The sequence below is a fragment of the Protopterus annectens genome, chromosome 3.part0 (assembly GCF_019279795.1).
Source record: "Protopterus annectens isolate FY-2018-M chromosome 3.part0, PAN1.0, whole genome shotgun sequence".
NCBI classification, from domain to species: domain Eukaryota; kingdom Metazoa; phylum Chordata; order Ceratodontiformes; family Protopteridae; genus Protopterus; species Protopterus annectens.
This window is the reverse complement of record NC_056731.1, coordinates 757,745,719-757,765,530: the sequence shown is the minus strand read 5'-3', so window position 1 is coordinate 757,765,530 and position 19,812 is coordinate 757,745,719. Positions and strand designations below refer to the sequence as shown.

The 19,812-nt window shown below is 40.4% G+C and overlaps 1 protein-coding gene across 1 annotated transcript in view; it reads left to right on the top strand.

Moving 5' to 3' along the window:
- Positions 1-15,983: 15,983 nt before the first annotated feature.
- Positions 15,984-19,812, top strand: part of SEC61G (SEC61 translocon subunit gamma) — a 28,782-nt gene continuing 24,953 nt past the window's right edge. Inside the window, exon 1 of the mRNA XM_044065101.1 lies at positions 15,984-16,121. The gene's annotated coding sequence lies outside the window, so the exon portion shown is untranslated. The remainder of the gene's footprint in view (positions 16,122-19,812) is intronic.

The window sequence follows — 19,812 nt, the reverse complement described above, 5'->3', positions numbered from 1 at the left end:
GATTTTATTTTTATTACACTAGATATAGCCCCCTGTTTATTGTGATACCCAATGAATGGGGTATTGAGAATATCAGGTCTTTTTTGACACTTGGAAATTATATGACACCAAAGTTAACTTAATTTCTACTTTACTGGATTTGGTTTTGAATAATGATGTATTTATTTTTAATGGAATGTTTTATTTACAGAAGGCTGGCATAGCAATGGGCACGGCTTTTGCTAACAGCTACGCCAATCTTGCTTTAGCCAGATGGGAGCAAGAATTTGTATTTAAGAATAATGGTTTTGTAGATTATATTTTTTATTATAGGAGATTTGTGGACAACATTTTTATTTTATGGAAAGGCCCATCAAGATTAGTAAAAGGTTTTGTTGAATATGTACACTCCACACCATTTTTAAGGTTTACAGATATATGTTCACTGCTGTCTATTAGTTTTCTGGATGTAGCTATCAGTAAGACAGCAGGAGGCAGAAAAAACTCAAATTAAAAAAAAAGAATGTAAAAAGAATAATTTAATACACTATAGTAGTATGCATCCTCATCATGTGCCAAGTAATGTTGTGAAGGGACAGGTGATTAGAACTATGAGGTTGCATACTGATGAAGATGATTTAGAAAAAAACAGTTAAGTTAAGACACATTTTTTAGACAGGGGATATAATAGCAATGAGGTTAATAAGTGCATTGAAGAATTGTTAGAGAGAAAGGTTTAGGAAGACCGTATTTTTCTAGTCCACGTAGATACAATCAGGTTAAGAGACAGGGATATAGGAATGAAATGAGGCTGGCATTAACATATTCTAGTAATATTAATGTGGTCTGTGACATTATCAAGACAAAATGGGCAATTTTGAAATCTGATGAGAAAATAGGGAGAATAGTGAGTGCGAAACCTAGTTTTACTTTTAGAAATAGACCATCGCTTAAGAGACAGTTATGTTACAAGAATATGAAGGATTTATATATCCCCCCATCAGACCATGAAGGGACATTTTGTTGTAGGAAATTTAAGGCATGTAAGTATATACACACAGGCAATAGGTTTAGACATCCACTGCAGAAGTTTGTTATTGAAACTTTCCTTTATGCTGATTGTCACAGTAAGGACTTGATTTATTTTGCATACCTTGTGGTATGCCATGACTATTATGTAGGAAACCACCAGAACACCAAAACGAGTCAGCAAAGCGAAATGTGAAGGCACAACTCCAAACGGTAACCCGGCACTCAAAAACGCCGGTAAAATTATGCAGTTCGTGGCTATGTCCAAGAGTAGCTACGATAGTTTATAAGCACTGATAGAACAGCAATAAATCAGTGGCTTCCGCAGCTCTTCAGCTCACAGGGAGATAACACTAAACACAACACCGGCACACAAAGCCGGTAAAGTTAAACAATTCGTAGCTGTTATCCAAATGGCAGCAATAATACTGTATAAACGCTGGTAAAATAACAATGAAACGGTAGCTTCCACAGCTCCCACAGCTTTTCAAGCGCAATAGTATTCAGTTTGCAGACAGATAACTTAATTCACGACAACACCGGTAAAGTTTGAAAAAATGTCAGCGTGCAAATAACAACAACAATGTCCGTAGCCACACTCCTTCACCACCTAACTATAGCTTGTATCATAAGTCCAAAATGAATGGAGGACAAGCGTTAGGCGGATTCAAAACTTTAATTAGAATAAAAGGCAAGCGCTTTCAACCACAGTCTTCCTCAGGCCAATATATAGGAAGGTGGTGAAGGAGTGTGGCTACGGACATTGTTGTTATTTGCACACTGACATTTTTTCAAACTTTACCGGTGTTGTCGTGAATTAAGTTATCTGTCTGCAAACTGAATACTATTGCGCTTGAAAAGCTGTGGGAGCTGTGGAAGCTACCGTTTCATTGTTATTTTACCAGCGTTTATACAGTATTGTTGCTGCCATTTGGATAACAGCTACGAATTGTTTAACTTTACCGGCTTTGTGTGCCAGTATTGTGTTTAGTGTTATCTCCCTGTGAGCTGAAGAGCTGCGGAAGCCGCTGATTTATTGCTGTTCTATCAGTGCTTATAAACTATCGTAGCTACTCTTGGACATAGCCACGAACTGCATAATTTTACCGGCGTTTCTGAGTGCCGGGTTACCGTTTGGAGTTGTGCCTTCACATTTCACTTTGCTGACTCGTTTTGGTATTATGTAGGAAAAACTAATAAGACATTTGAATGATATTAAAAATGTAAAAACAACTAATGCCCTAGCCTGGCATGTTCTTGATAAGGGACAGAACCATAATTTTAAGTGTTTAGCATTAGAAGTTTTGGTTAATAATCTGAGAGGGGGAGATTTTAAGGATTTAACTGAGGTGAAAGAACAGGTGTGGATAATATGACTGAATAGTGATAAATTTCCTGGACTTAATGAGTGTCTCTGAAACAAGTCTTGAAAGCACTACATCTGACACACTGGAGTGTATTTTTTGATCTAATTGGTTGAATAATGATGTTTTAACTGATGTTGAATGTTGATTGGTCATTTGCTAATATAAATGGGAATGAGGGCTCTATGTTGTTAAGTCTGAAGAAGCAGTTGTGAAAACAGACTGTGAAAGCGCTTACCATTTTTATTGTTTTATTGTGTATTAAACTGTTTTTAGCTGTGGTATACTCTCTTTCTTCTTTTGGATTTTACTTGGACTGCTTGAATAGAGAGTATTTTGCCAACTTCTGGACTTTTACTTCTGTTCTGTTGTTCCTTTTTTGGGTCCCAATATGTTGGACATGGCTGAGAGTTCAGTCATTGAACTGAATTATAATCCAACTGCAGGAAATGTTGTTCATTGTGGACGTTTTAACAGATTATTGGTTATGTAAGCAAATCCACTACTTAATAATTCTGCTGGAATAAGAACTGCAGTGGTAAGTGAGGACATCAGTATGAATGACAAGCTTTGAGCATGTTAGAGAAGCTGGAGATCTGGAGGGAGACAGATAAGGAGACATCCAGAACCTGGGCTGAATGTGTTCCATGTGTGCATCTTGATGCAGAGAGGTTTGTAGCTGGAATACCGTGTGTCCATTTGTATTCCAACTGCACGTCCCTCTCCAGTCCCTCTCCAGTGTTAGTGGTGAGGATTCCGGCTCCTTGATTACTGTCCCAGTATGGGGATGACAGATATTGGTGGCCATCACATATTGGTAGAAGTGGTGGGCATCACATTTAGTTTGTTGACAGTAGTGTGATTATCACATGCTCATATATTGCTGAGCAGTTATGTTGATATTGAACTCCTGTACCCTGTAAGAAGTGGTCACTAAAGTGTTTGTACTCTCAAGCAGCCACATGGTAGACATTCAGAGTTTTATATCACAATAGTTTTATTTACTTTTTGCTATCTTAGTCAGGGAGAGCAGGCAAGGATGTCAGCAGAGGATTATGACAAGCTTACAAGGAACTAGTTGGCTGAGATGTGCCAAGCCAAAGGACTTGGGCATGCCAACCTGACTAAAGCGGAAAGTATTGTAGCCTTAATCACAGCTACAACACAGACCAGCAAACAGGAGGATAACCAGTCTGTTGATGTGGGGCTTGCAGCTCTCAGAAACAGGACAGTTTAACTTTTCCTCAGAGGACTTAAAACCCATCTGGAGTTAAAGAGACTTAAACTGGAGGCCAAATAGTTAGAATTAATTAGAATCAGCAGAGTGAATGCAGCATTTGGAGACTGAAGAAAAAGAGAGACTGACATGTCTGAAAGACAAAGAAAATGAGAGGCATAGAAAACATAAAAAGGAAATGCTGTCTTCACCAGAGTCACAGAGGTAATGAGGAAGGGAGTAGCCATATCCCAAAAGCAATAAAGGTCAGTAAATTTCTACTTAAGTAACACGAAGGTGGTAGTTTTGATAGTTTTATTCATATGTTTGAAAGAGTAGGTAAACAATATAATGTTGACTGAGGACTCTGGGTACAGTTCCTCACCCCCTTACTCCATGGTAAAGCTGTAACTGTTGTTTCTAAATTGTCTGATATTGATTGTTTAGATTATGAAAAAGTGAAGTACTGTTTATTACAATGTTTTAAGTTAACACCTGAAGCTTACAGAAAAAAGTTTTGTGAGCATAGATGCAAGGCAGATGAAAGTGTATGTGATTATACTGATGAACTGAGCACTTATTTTCATAGTTGGGTGAGCGGGTGTCAGGTCACCACTTTTCAAGGGCTGGCAAACCTTTTGGTGAGGGGAACAAGCCCTTAGCACTTTGCCTGAGGACATGAGAATCTGGTTGGCAGATAGGGAATGCAATTCTGCAGATGAGTTGGGGAAAAGGGGAGATCCATACCTAGCAAACAGGGTATCACTGCACAGGAAAGGGATACCCAGTGCTGTACATGGATATAAGGGAGCCCATGCTGGGCAGCCTAAAGCACCCCAACAGAGTCCGTCAGCAACAGAGGAAGCCACTAGTTCAGGTACACTGCCAGGATGAATCGTTAAATGTTTTAAATGTAAGCAGTGGGGCAATGTAACATATAGATATCCACACAGGCAAGGTGGGGAACAAAAGGTAGGGGAGCCAGCAAGTGGGAATAACAGAATGACAGTGGTAAGTTATCTGGAGACAACAAGGGTATGAAACTACCAGCAGAATTTATATCCGATCTTGGCAGATGGAAAACAGGTCACTGCCAAGAGACACAGCCAGTGATATAATCATTGTGAAGCCTGCAGTAGTTCATGAGGAGCAGTACTTGTTTGGGCAGTCCACTCCAGTCAGAGCTTTAGGAGAGATCCTATTCCAAATGTCTTTGGCCAGGGTTCACTTTGACTGGGAGGATGGAAAAGGAAGCAAGCAAGTAGGTGTGTTTGAAGATATCCCTGCAGATATCTTGAGAGGGAATGATTTTGATAATGCAGTACATTGTGTGCATGCAGTCAGGCTTGGAGACAGGCATGTGGGTCTGGTAGCCTGGGGAGACCCAGACAGACTGCACACCTGAAGCCAGGACCGACAATGTGGCTACTTCAGGGAGGGAGCTACCCTGTAGCAGTGAGATGGAAGGCGAGCCACAGCTACTAGTTGGTACTGATGTTCCCTTGGACAGAGTGACTGCAAGGGGAGAGGTGAGTAGTAGTACCCAGGCTGACAGTGAGGCACTGCTGTCAGAGGATACCAGACTTCCTGTGTAAGGGGAGCTGGGAAGAGTTACAAAGAGAGAGAGTTGAGAATGGCTCCGCTCTCAGACCCTACATTACTAGGCTTGAGGAGGTAGTTAGGGTGGCACCTGATTCTCAAGGAAAATGGGATTCTATATACTGGAACAAAGCATTACTGTATAGAGAGTGCACCCCTGAGAGAGGGCTAGAAGGTGAAGTAATACAGCACTGGCAGTCTGGCACTTGCAGCTATAGCCCATGATATTCCCTTTGCAGGTCACATGGGCATAAAGCGCACCAAGAGATGTATTATGCAGAACTTTTATTGGCCTGGGATTGCCAGGGATGTAACAGGGTACTGCAGGACCTGTGAGCAGTACGAAAAAGTAGGTGAGGCAAGAGACGAGGTCAAATCTCCTTTGATGCCTTTGCCTGTGATAGAGGAGCCATTTCAGAGGGTAGCTATGGATATTGTGGAGACTCTGAGTACCCCAAGTTCCACAGAGAAGAAGAATATCCCATTGGCAGTAGCTTATGCTACTAGATACTCTGAGGCAGTGGCTCTGTCCTCCATCGAGGCAGAGAAGGTGGCAAATGATTTGCTAGAGATTTTCAGCAAGGTATGTTTCCCAAGAGAAATACTGACTGACAAAGGTGTGAAATTCATGTCAGACCTACTGGCTTGTCTATGGGAGCGCTGTAGGGTGAAGCACATAAAGACACCCTCTACCACCCCAAGACTGATGGCCTTGTGGAGAGGTTAAACTCTATGCTAATGGCCATGCTACAGGCATTTGCAGACCAGTTTAAGAGAGGTGGGACAAATATTTGTCCCATCTATTGTTTGCTTACAGAGAGATGCCCCAGGAATCCACAGGTTTTTCACCCTTTGAGTTGCTGTATGGCAGTAGGGTGAGGGGGCCTTTAGATGTGATTCGTGATGAGTGGGAGAGTGAGTGTGAATCGCACAAGGAGTCTGTTGTGGCATATGTCCTAAACCTAAGGACGAGGCTTAGGGAGCTCATGGGCTTGGCTCATGAGAACCTGGCAGGAGCCCAACAGCAGAAAAAGGTCTGATATGACAGGAATGCTTGAGCCAGAGAGTATGCTGTGGGGCAGCAGGTAATGGTTCTCATTCTTGTCAGACACAATAAACTGCAGGCAGCTTGGGAGGGCCCCTTCATGGTGGTAAGGAAGGTCAGTAATGTTAACTACATGGTAGAACTGCTAGGCAGGAGGCAGCAGCTCAAATTCTACCATGTTAATATGATGAAGCCTTACTATGACAGAGAGGCCCTTGTGCTGAGTATTTGCAGTGGATGTCAGGAGGAGTCTGAGGGGGATCTAGTGATTAATCTCCTCAGTGAGGCTTGGACTGACACCTCAGTGGAAGGGGTAGCAATGTCCCAGTGGCTATCCCCTACCCAGCTTTGAGAAATCCAAGCAGTGTTACAGGAATTTGGGGGCATGCTCACTGGGAAATCAGGGTGCACCCACCTGGTGCCGCACTATGTGGATACAGGGATCCAAAGACCTATATAGCAGGCCCCTTACTGGGTGCCTGAGCAAGTCAGACAGACTCTGAGGGAGGAGATACAGGAGATGTTGGAACTGGGAGTAATCCAGGAGTCCAGCAGTCCCTGGTCCTCCCTAGTGGTGCTCTTACCAAATGAAGGAAAGACAGCAGCACCAGGTTCTCTGTGGACTACAGGAAACTAAATAGTCACACAGAGTCAGTTGATTATCCCATGCCTAGGACAGATGAAGCCCTAGAGCAGTTGGGTGGGGCTAAGTATCTGACCACTACTGATTTTACCAAGGGCTACTGGCAGGTGCCCTTGACTCCCAATGCTAGAGAGAGGTCAGCCTTTGTGACTGCTTTTGGCTTGTATGAGTTCACAAAGATGCCCTTTGGGATGAAAAATGCCCTGGCGATTTTCCAGAGGCTGGTAAATTGGATCCTAGCAGGAGCAGGAGATTATGCCTTTGCTTAACTGGATGATATTCCCTTCTACAGCTATTCCTGGCAAGAGCACCTTCAGCATGTCAGGGAGGTGCTGGGCAGACTGTAGAGGGCAGTGTTGATTATTAAGCCCAGTAAGTGTCAAGTGGGTATGGCAGAAGTCACCTACCTGGGACATAGAGTGGAGAGTGGTAAGACCAGGCCATTACCTGCCCAAATGGAAGCCATTCAGGTATGACCTGGCCAGTTACCAAAATGCAGGTAAGGGCATTCTTAGGGACAGCATGGCACTATAGCAATTTTTCCCAAATTATAGTACTATAGCTGCTCCACTCACAGACCTGACAAGGAAAAACTGGCCAGATAAGGTAGCATGGACCCCAGCATGTAAGTAGGTATTCCAAAAGTTTAAAGGTGCTTTGGGAGGACCCCCTGTGTTGGCCAGTCCAAGTTACAGCAAAGAATTTGTTGTGCATGTGGATGCTTCAAACCATGGTGTCGGGGCTGTACTTAGCCAGGTTTCCTCAGAGGGAGAAGAGCACCTAGTGGTATATCTCAGCCATAGTCTCCAACTCAGGGAGGAATGCTATGTAGCTGCAGAAAAGGAATGTCTAGCCATACTACGGGCACTGCAGAAACTTCAACCTTACCTGTATGGAAGGAAATTCACTATAGTTACAGACCACAATCCCTTAACATGGATACATAGAGCCAGCTAGCAAAATGTCAAGTCATTAAGGTGGAGCTCAGGATTGCAGGCATATGACATGACAGTACAACATTGTAGTGGGGTCAGCAATGCCGGCATAGATGGGCGGTCAAGACAGGGAATGAGGAAACATATTCCCAGATAGGCTTATTTCTCTCAAGCCACATTTCTCAAGGGTCAATTGAAAAACTAGCTTGAGTCTTTCAGGGTGGGGGAGAAATGTGATGATACGTGCAAGTACCAGCACAGCCAACTGGAGTTTTGTAAAGAATGATATATCCTTTGAATATCAAACTGATTTATACAAGATGCTTGTGTTACAAATGTATTAGAACTGTGTGTCACTTGTATACCAAACTGATTTTGTACAGATGCTTGTGTTAAAAATGCATTTGTGAGCTTTACTTATATTGAAATGTATCAATAGTGCACCCTGCTGAAATGAAGTGAAAAGTACATTTAGTATTGTAGCTGAATTAAATGCATATGCTTTAATAGAAAATACTGGCACAGCAGAGGTTAACTTTAAGAAAAATAAAGGAAATGAAAATGAGCTGTTAAATCATTAAAAGGCATGACACAGTGCTAAACAGGACTAGAGACGATGGGCCTGGGGAAGAGCCTTTGTCCATTATCTCTGTGAAAAGAGGGGAGGCCCCAGGCACTGCCATAAACATTTGGATATGTATTGTGGCCATCTGTGCTAACTTCCTGCCTCAGCTTCAAATGGGAATATTGTGAGAACCTACAGTCAGGTGACTTGATGAAGTCATTCTGCCATACGTCTTCAAAATTATATTTTAGTTATTACAAAGAGAAATCTCAGACTATTGAGTATTCTGTTTGGGAAGCCTGACTAGAAAGACCCTAAACCACAGCATCTTGCCTTGCTGTAGTAAGTAAATTAACTAGGGAATAGTAATTATTTTAGATTCAGTCAGGAATATAGTGAAGCTTAGTTTAGATAGTGTTTTTCTTTATTTGTCTGTGTCTGTCCATCTATGTTCTTTTCAATATTTCCTGTGATCTGAACTCTGTTGTTTACTGTGAATATACATTTAGTATTTTCATGTACTTTTATTATTGATTATTAAATATATTTAATACTTTTATTGTGGCTGGTACTTGTAGAAAGTATGCTTATATTTATTTGGTGACACTGTGTAGACCACTCCAAAATGCCTAGCCGTTTTGGGAAACTACTACCATTTGTATTAGTATTAATATTACACAGTATAATTGGATACCCTTTTAAGGCCCTTATAGTAACTGACTGGTGGCAGTGTTAACAACCTTATAGTCTGGGCAAGGTTGGTAGCACGGGTAATCTGTGCCAGCCTTTCTCAGGTGTGTGTGAAAATTAAATCTTAAAGAGTGTGTGTGTCAGCTACTTGGGGCAGGGACATGAAAGGTTGACAGAGAAGGTGCTAGAGGACTCGGCTGAGGACCTAACTCTACAGCTGTACCAGTGTGGAGTCTTTCTGGGGACTTGGAACATACCCCGGGCTGAGTGCGTTCCCTGTGTGCTCTCAAGAGAAATTGTACTTGATGCAGGGAGGTCTGCATCTGGAAATACTGAGTGTAGCCATTTGTATTCCAAGTGCACATCCCTCCCCAGTGTCAGTGGTGAGGATTCAGTCTCTTTGATTATTGGCCCAGCATTGGGATGACACCTATTTGTGGCCTTCACATATTGACAGCAGTGGTGGCATCACAATACTACTACTTGTTAATTACATTTTACCTGATACCCAAAAAGAGTAATGCTGTGCAGATAAAAATCAGTGATTTTTTACACACACAACAAGCATACACCATAGCAATACTAGCTTTGCACTTATTTCAGCAAATACCAATACACTGTACAATACTGGTACTGACACACCAGATCAGTGACTGTTATTTAGCAGTCATGAAACAGAAGCAGGGGTGAGTCACTTTTATTTACCTCATTGAGGAGTAATGCATATCTGTCACTGTCCCTGATTTCATAGACCGTCCCCGATTTTGCCTCATAAATTTGCTCTGTCCCCCATAAAAAGTTTTATTTGCTGGTAAATCATTCAGGATTATAGAGTCAATAAATCCAGAGATCAAAGTTTCATACTTCTTATTGTCCAAAAAAATGCATGTTGATGCAAAATATGTTGTTCTAGTAACTTTAAGTGAATTAACAGTGATATTTAAAATGTGTTAGTGAATTTGAGCCTTTACTCTGCTATTAACTTTGGCAATGTGCAGAATTCGTCAGCAAAGGAAGTAGTATCTGGTATTCTGCCAGTATTTATAAAACTCCCTGAATGAGAAAATCATCCTTGAAGACTGGAAGCATCAGATTTCCTTAAAGTCCAAGGGGTACACTGAGATCGGTTACTCTGGGGTGCTGATCTCTCTAGTGCTCAGATTTATCCTAAAAGGGTCATATCACAGCCATGTTCAGTTAAAGAGCATAATCAGAAAAATTAATATTTTTTTTCCTCATTTCTCCCAAACGGCAGCAGCTTTTGTGGGGCCCCCACACGTCAAGGATAACTAAAGGATCCCCTTGCAGACATGGGTATTCCAGATACCTAAATCTATATTGTTAGTTTTAGTGGAGAGAATGTCCACCAGTCAGACTCAACTAAGCCGGGATCAGTATGTCAGTGGTAAAATATTTATTGGAACTGTGAAGCCTGTTACTTGACAAAACACTATTACTCTAACCAGAGATATCTTTGAATTTTAAAGGAGGTATAAATAAGAGTTATTCCTCCAGAACTCTGTCCCTAGTCCTTTTCTACACACTTTTATCTTTCTACATCTCTCCTATGTCCCAAGGGATCTTTAATCACTTTCGACTCCTCTAACAGTCTCAGTCTCCTCTCTCTAGCCTTGTAACTTTCTCCGACACTCTCCCACTTTCAGACTTACCTGCTGAATTCTCATATTCTACTGATTGTTTTCCTTGACAGTCTTTCATCCTGTCTCTACCCACTCCGTTCGCCCTCCAGGCTCACTCCGCTCCCCTACCCTACCCCCTATTCCCACCCACCCCCAGTGCTCCTACATTTATTTCCTCTATAAGACACACCCCTCTTTACCTACTCCTATCATACCAGGAAAATCATCAACACTCTCACCCCCCTTTTTTTCTCTGAACATACCCTCTAATACCTACCTCACATCCTTCCCTGATTATTTACTCAATCTTTACTATTATCTCTTCACTGCTTTTAATACCAACCTCCCATTTTTCGTTCACTACACTACCTTTAGAATGCATATATCAATCTTCCCTCACAATTTACATCTATTAATCTGGGTCTCACTCCTTCCTCCACTAGCCACCATTTATCTCCTTACTTCCTATGAACAACCACTCTACTCTACCCTTCCCTTACCATACAAACACACATCAACACCAACATTATCTTTCTCCCCAAACTTCCTAAACCTCATCTTTAAACCTAGCTACCTATTAGCGAAATATCGCAGACTAGCACACATTAAGCTCACCAACTTAAAAACTAGAAAACTACTTATCTATGATGTTAAGCCTCTCCAGCCCAAACACTTTACTCCTCCCCAGACATTACTGGATGGAGACATTCATCCCAACCCTGGCCCTAATATTCCCCTTACCACTACAAACTGTATCCATAACAAAACTAGGACCCTTTCACCTACCAAACTACCCAACTCACTCTCTATAGCACATCTTAATATACGTAGTGTTTGCAATAAAATTGCTCAAGTTCATGCCCTCCTACATACTCACCAATTTGACATCCTATGTTTATCAGAAACATGGCTAAAACCTACCATTAAAGACAATAAAATCACCCCACCTGGCTATAATATAATCAGACTTGACCGTACTACCAAAAAGGGAGGAGAGGTAGCAATCCTTTATAAAGGATAGCTACAAGTCAGCACTATAAAACTTAACCTTCCTTTGGATAATAGAGTAGAAGCAATTATAACCAAACTTCAGGTCAACACATGCAAAGCCATAAATATCACCTGTCTTTATCTTCCCCCAGGAAATAACATTAATACACTTGAGTATATACTTAACTGGCTTTCTATTAATCTCCCTCAAGAAACCATAGTCCTTGGGGATGTTAATATTGATTGGAATTCCTGTACTAGTACAACCCCCGCCACCCATATCAACCTATATGGATTCTCACAACATATAAACTGCCCTACCAGAACTAACACACTCCATAACAAAGAAAGTACCCTGGATTGGATACTCACTAATACCCCTCATCAAGCCTACATAACAGGAACCCTTCCAGACAACCTAAGTGACCATTCTCTAACTTACATTATCAAACAGAAAACCAACATAATATTCCCTAACACCTTCAGAACAATACGCTCTAAAAAGCAATTTAACCAAGAACTTTTCCTAACAGAACTAAGACAATGTAACTGGTCACCATTAAAATCACTCCCTCTAAATGAAGCAGTTGAATACTTCAATTCAGCATTCTTAACCATCCTTGACCACCATGCACCAACTCGCTCTATAAGAACCAAAGCTAAGCCTGCCCCTTGGCTCACCAACAATACTAAACAAAAAATCCTTCTTAGAAACAAATCCTGGGCAAAATGACGATCAACTAAGAATCTAGCAGACCGACAAACCTTTAGAGAACATAGAAATATTACAAAAAAAGCCATCCTACTAGACAAAAAGAACTTTTATCTACATTTACAGCAAACCACTCAAAAGGATCCTAGAAAATTCTGGACTAGTATTAACAATCTTCTTTTCCCAGGCCAATCCATCTTACCCAACCCACAAGGCTCAAACCCTGGCAATCCCACACAAACAGCCAATGCCTTCAACTCTTTCTTCACAGACGCCATCCAAACTCTAGCTAGCCACCTATCCCCAGATACCTCTAACCTGCCCACCTCTTCTATAAACCTACCTCCTTTATTTCACTTACAACCAGTATCTACTTCCTTCATTTCCTCTCTTCTCCAAAAGTTAAAACCTAATACTCCCACAGCCGATAAACTGCCTGCAGAATTCTTGCAAAAAGGAGCTAAAGCCATTGCCTATCCCATCTCCATTCTGATAAATAGATCTATAAGTGAAGGAACTGTCCCATCTATCTGGAAAATTTCTCATATCATCCCACTACACAAAGGGGGGAACTCCAATGACTTCTCTAACTTTCGCCCTATAGCTTTACTATCCCCTATTGCAAAAATTATGGAAAAGTGTATCCATAAACAACTTCTTAACCACCTTCTCCAGAACAACCTACTTGCCAACATGGTTTCAGACCTTCCCACAGCACTACCACTGCTCTGCTGTCATTCACTAACTGCATTAACAACAACCGCAACAAAAATCTTCTCTCATCTGCAGTTTTCATTGACTTATCTAAAGCTTTTGACATGGTTAATCACCAACTACTTCTCCATACACTAAACTCTCTTTCACACGATCCTCTATCTATGAGCTGGTTCAGATCCTACCTTGAAAACCGCCAGCAGGCTGTACTCTGGCAAAATAAACTATCGAATCACCTCTCTATCTCCCTTGGGGTCCCACAAGGCTCAATACTAGGCCCACTCCTATTTTCCATTTATATTAATGACCTGAGTTCTGCTATTCCTTACTCTGCCTGTATTCAATATGCAGACGACTCTACCATAATCTGCTCAGCCTCCTCTCAAACTGAACTTCATAATCTTACTCAAAAAGCTTTCAACACTGTAGAACAATGGTTCTCACACCGCTGCCTCCTCTTAAACCCCAAGAAAACTAAACTACTATTCTTTACACCAACCCGAAAGTCCACCTCTTTCCATTTCAATCTCACTTCTAACAACGGTACTCTTATCACTCCTGAACCAACCACTAAACTGCTAGGAATAACAATAGACAACAATCTTAACTTTGACACTCATATAAACACCACAATAAAATTAGTTAACAAAAAACTAGGATCCCTTTACAGAATTAAACCCTATCTTACACCAGAAGCTAGGACCACTATAGCCAGAACTCACCTAACCTCCACTCTCCTCTATGCTTCTCCTATATACACCAATCTCTCTAAAAACAACCTCAATAAACTAGCAACATCCTATAACAATATTACTAGATTTGCAACAGGCTCTCCTTTTAGAACCCATCACTGCCTAAATTCACGACATCTAAACTGCCTAAATTCACGACATCTAAACTGGCTAGAACTACTTAACCAGCTCCAACTTCACCAGCTTACAATAATCCACAAGACCCTGTATCAACCTAGCAACACCCCAATACTCTCTACCCTAATTACACCTTATAATAATCTCAAAAATCTACGCTCCTCAAACAAACTACTGATCAATACTACTAAACCCAACAACTCAGCAGGTGAATCCTTATTCTCGAACGCTGTTGGAAAAATATGGAATAAACTACCATCAGAAATCACTTCTCAGTCTTCTCTCTCACTTTTTAAAAAGAACCTAAAACTATACTTCAATAAACACTGGCTATGCTCCTGTACTAACCCAGACTAATTATTTTCCTATCCTCTATACCTCACCCTACATCCTTTCTTTTCTTCCATTTACATATTCTTTAAAATACTATTATACAACATATATGTATCTTGCACCTGATCATGTAATCACCAAGTGTTTTGCAATTTGTATGTACCTGTGGGTGGGGGGGAGGGGGGATAATTAAAAAAAAAATAATACATATATATATATATATATATATATTTTTTTTTATTATTATAATTAGCTTTTGTAATACTTGCTGTTTTATAATATCTGTAATAACTTCTGTTTTAACTATGTATGATTTCTTGGAGCTTTTCTCCCCGGGCCTCTACTGAAAATGGACATGTATCCAGCTAGACTAGCCCGGTCAACAAATGTAAAATAAAATAAATAAATAAATAAAATAAATATTACCCACCTGGTTTAAGTACATAAGATTGCTGTATTAGCTTTTGTTGGTTTAACTGACATGTTACAAAATATCAGTATTCGTTAACTTGGCTATTGTTGAGGGCCCCCAGCAAATGCAAGGTTCACTGGTGCCTAAAGTTGGCTATGCTCCCATTGGAAGTGTACAAGGTGTGCCAATTGGAAGAAAGTTCTGGGGCAGACCCAGGATACAGAGGGATTGGGATTGTGTCCATGAACCTGCCTGGGAGCACCAAGGGATCTCACATTATGTCCATGAGACTGTTACTGGGGCTCCCAAGACTGTTTTAACCTCTCAGCTTGCTACCACCAATATCCTCTCTAGAACAAGCAGCTCAGAGAACAGGTGGATCCTTAACTCTCAACTGTCCCTGATTTTGTCTCATGTTGGCCCGATTCTCATAAAATACGTGGTATTCTAGCAAATCTCTTAAGGGCTGCAGTTATGAGACTGCATATCCTTCGGAAAATCCATGCTAATGCAACCTGTTAGTCAAGAAAACAAGAATGCAAGAAAAATATTTAAAATATCTTCGGATTTTGGGTATTTATCTCTCCATCACTTCTGGCTTTGTCCCCGAGTGTTGTACCAAGATATTTGGTTTACAACTTGATAACCGGGTAGGTGGTCTGGTCAATTGACCTTTTTAGGTAACAAGGTTGAGAGCTAGTTTTGAATGTCAAGCTCTTATTTCCATCTTTTCAGGTTGGCATACGTTCTCCAACTACCAGAACACACTAATAACCCAATCATTTGCACGATGCAATACAGTGCTTGGAAAAAAAGTTAACGTTCTAACGTCTTTCAGCAGAAACGGTCCTGATGGTGAAAGCACACACTGCCGCATAAGTTGCAAGCTTCTAACGAAAAAGACATATAGCGACAAAATTAGAGTCACCATTCCTCTCAACATGAGCATTTTTTCGGGGAGGGGTATACTTTGATGCTATACTCCATAGATGGTGGTAGTCAGAGAATCTTTGCACAGACTTATTTCAGCTAATTAATGCCCCTAGAACTATCTATTTGAGAAGAATCAATAAATCGAAGAGAAGGAAAGCAACAGCTGAGGTAAAAAAAAAAACACATATATATATATATCACAAAACGTATCCCTAAACCATACCACAGCAAACATGGAAGGAGGAGGAGAAAGAAGAAGAAAAAAAAAAAAATGACATCACAAAATATTACTTCCGGGTCAGTACTCATTTTACTTCGACTGTCCTTATGACATCAAGTAATACGCATGCGGGTAGAATATTTTGTTTGATCTTAGGGGCACGTCAGCAGTGGGAAAACGGAAAACATTTCTTTTAGTGCTACGTCGGTGTTAGGAAGGGATAGTCACTTAAGGTATGTTTATTATATTATGATTGTTTAATAGTTAATAAAACCGCAAGAAAAATAGTTTCGCATATGTGTATTTAAACCCTTTTTGTAGAGACATCATGATGATTTTTCTAGAAATAAGAATAGATAGGTGGAGTATTTTTTTAATATATATTTGAGTTGTTGACATACCAAAGTAGATCTAATTATTGTTGAAAGATTGGCTATGGGATCACAGTTTTAAGAGAGAATTTTAGAATTTGAACCTTTTATATTAGGAAAGTTGTTGTGGTGTGTGGTGTGTAGGGTATGTGACGGAGCCAGCCAGCCACGTAGATACAAATTGAATTGTAATGTGAATTTATTTTTTTTGGGGGGGGGGGGGGGGGGGATTAGATTTTTAAGGAGTAATTTTATAATTTGAATGTTGCACATTAGGGAGGTTTTTGTGCTGTTTAGGGTATGCCACGGATGCAGCCACGTAGTTGTAAACTAAATTGCTGTGATATGTATTTATTTTTTATTTATGAGGGGGTTGTATATACCCTTAAACCTTTACACAATGCAAGAAAGAAAGAAAGACATGTTACTCGACAGCATTCCTATTTTATCTGTAGTATTGGAGCTTTTCTTCCCGGGCCTCCGCTGAAAGTGGACGTGTATCCAGTTGGGCTGTCTCGGTCAACAAATGTGCAATAAATAAATAGCATACCTTTCTACTGTGCCTAGTGTTGCCTCAAGTTCTAGCTCTAACCCTCTTAATTCCTCTTAAAACCGGTGACTTTTGGAGTAAATGTGGCGAATTACCCTTGATAAATAATGACAATTAAGAGTTGTAGACTTTTATTTTAGAAAATGGATATTCATTTATTCTGTTACTGGCTTAAGTTAATAGTACTAATATTTTCTGTTTAGATTTGTTTTTGATTGGTTGAGAGTATATTGCCACCAGTATGAATGTCAAAGTAATGTAATAAAATATAGCTGTGTTATGCCATACAAGTAATTTTAGCTTGTGTGTTCTGTAATGTAAGTATTTAATTTCTAGACTTTTTAACATCAGAACTCTCAGAAATGACATGAGTAAAATGAGCTTTTAAACTCTCGAACATTTTTCTGTATATGTAGTGAGATGGAAGGGTTGTTTGGTGTCTGGGTGGGATAGGGTTATTCAGCTGTGTAGTCAGAAAGTTGGCTCTGGGAAAACAACCAGTATTATGAAGCAGGTTTAAGATTTACATGAGTAAGCTCCTTCAGAAACCTGGTCTTGCGAAAGTAAAGTACAAGGAGTTTAAAGTTTGGCTTGTTCTTTGTTCTAGCAAACTGATTTTCCCTTGAGCTTTTTCTTTTCAGTATTTTTAGTCTTTTCTTTCATGAGCACGGTATTCCTACATCATTGCCTTATTTTTCCGTAAGTGGTGTAAGCGATGTAATAGATGTCCAAACCAGATTGTAAAGCATCACCAGGAAGAGGAGGTCTACACTTTCTACCCACTCTTTTTTTTTTTTTTTTTTTTTTTTTTTCCTTGCTTTGTTGCTGCTCGCACACACATTGACACTAGCTTTTTCAGTCTTGACACACCATTTTTTTTTAATACTGTATTTGTAACTGTGTCATGCTTGAGAAAGGTCCTTGTGGATTGGTTCACCTACATGTAAAATGTTACTCGGTTCTAGTAGTTTTCATTGAGCCTGTCTTCATAGACAGATTTATTGTGAATAATGGATCACAAAATATATTTTTAATCTGTTCCCATGTTGAAGTGTCTGGATGTTTGTGTGATGTTGGGACAAGCAAAAGTGTCTGTCGTACCACTGTCTTGTATTGCAGCTTTCAAAAGTCTTCTTTTCATAGATAAATGCATCCAACTTCAAATTAAAGGTGAGGTGTCTTTCCGGTGTTAAGACCCTTGATAGTTCTGAAACTGACTTTAAGTGAGTACCTTTAACGAACAACCTCACACAGTCACGTCTGTTGAATTTGATTTAATAAAGGAGAATGATGCTTGAAATCCACAGTTGCCGGATTTTGCCCACCCGAGTTTGTGAACATGGAATTACATCTAAGTAAGCAGGTGGAAAGGCTTCCCCACCAGTTTGTTTAGTTTCTTCATGTTTTATGGCAAACTGTGTTCTGTTTATTTTTGCTTTTATATATGATGTAGCTCCTCTGATCAGTTTCTTCCCTTATCTCAACTGGGACCAGTTTCTTCCCTTATCTCAACTGGGACGAGGTTCACTACCTTATAAACTAGATTTCCTTATCAAAAAGCATGTTGAGACCAATGGAGTGCCCAACTTTGTGAAGTGCATCTTTTCATTCAGTGAATCGGGATTCCTTTGTAGCCCCTTCTCACATTATGCATCAACATTTAAGACAAGATATGAACATTCAACTAATGCTATAATTGAATCATTTTGCAAGATTTTATCAGAAATTTTGTGAGAATGTGTCATCGCCAAAGTTACCTTGCAGTTAACATTGCAGAAAAACATTGCAGAAATTTTGTGAGAATGTGTCATCATCAAAGTTACCTTGTAGTTAACATTGCATTTTATAGTACAGTCTTAATGTAATGCTGCTACTTTAATCATGTTAATCAGTACTGCATGGCATATGGCATTGCATGAGCTTATAAAGCGAATTTAGCATTGACTGTTTGTATTAAGGGTGATGTGCAGAGCTGCAGTAACTACAGAGGGATAAAATTGATTAGTCACAGCTTGAAGTTATGGGAGAGAGTAGTAGAAGCTAGGTTAAGAAGGGAGGTGATGATTAGTGATCAGCAGTATGGTTTCATGCCAGGAAAGAGCACTACAGATGCAATGTTTGCTTTGAGAGTGTTATTGGAGAAATACAGAGAAGGTCAGAAGGAGTTGCATTGTGTCTTTGTAGACTTGGAGAAAGCATATGACAGGGTGCCTAGAGAAGAGTTGTGGTATTGTAGGAGGAAGTCGGGAGTGGCAGAGAAGTATGTAAGAGTGGTACAGGATATGTACGAGGGTGGTGTGACAGTGGTGAGGACTGCAGTGGGAGTGATAGATCCGTTTAAGGCGGAGGTGGAATTACATCAAGGATCAGCTCTGAGTCCTTTCTTATTTGCAGTGGTGATGGACAGGTTGACAGACGAGATCAGACAGGAGGCTCCATGGACTATGGTGATTTCAGATGACATTGTGATCTGTAGTGAGAGTAGGAATCCGGTTGAGGAGACTCTGGAGAGGTGGAGATGTGCTCTAGAGAGCAGAGGAATGAAGGTCAGCAGGGCTAAGACAGAATATATGTGTGTAAATGAGAGGGAGGGTAGAGGAATGATGAGGATGCAGGGAGTAGAGTTGGTAAAGGTGGACGAGTTTAAGTATTTGGGATCAACAGTTCACAGTAATGGTGAATGTGGAAGAGAGGTGAAGAAGAGTACAGGCAGGGTGGAATGGGTGGAGAAGTGTCAGGAGTGATTTGTGACAGACTGGTACCAGTAAGAGTGAAAAGGAAGGTCTACAAGACAGTAGTAAGACCAGCTATCTTTTATGGGTTGGAGACAGTGGCATTGACAAAAAGGCAGGAGTCCGAGCTGGATGTGGCAGAGTTAAAGATGTTAAGATTTGCACTCGGTGTGATTAGGATGGATAGGATTAGGAATCAGTATATTAGAGGGTCAGCTCATGTTGGACAGTTTGGAGACAAAGCAAGACAGACGAGATTGCGTTGGTTTGG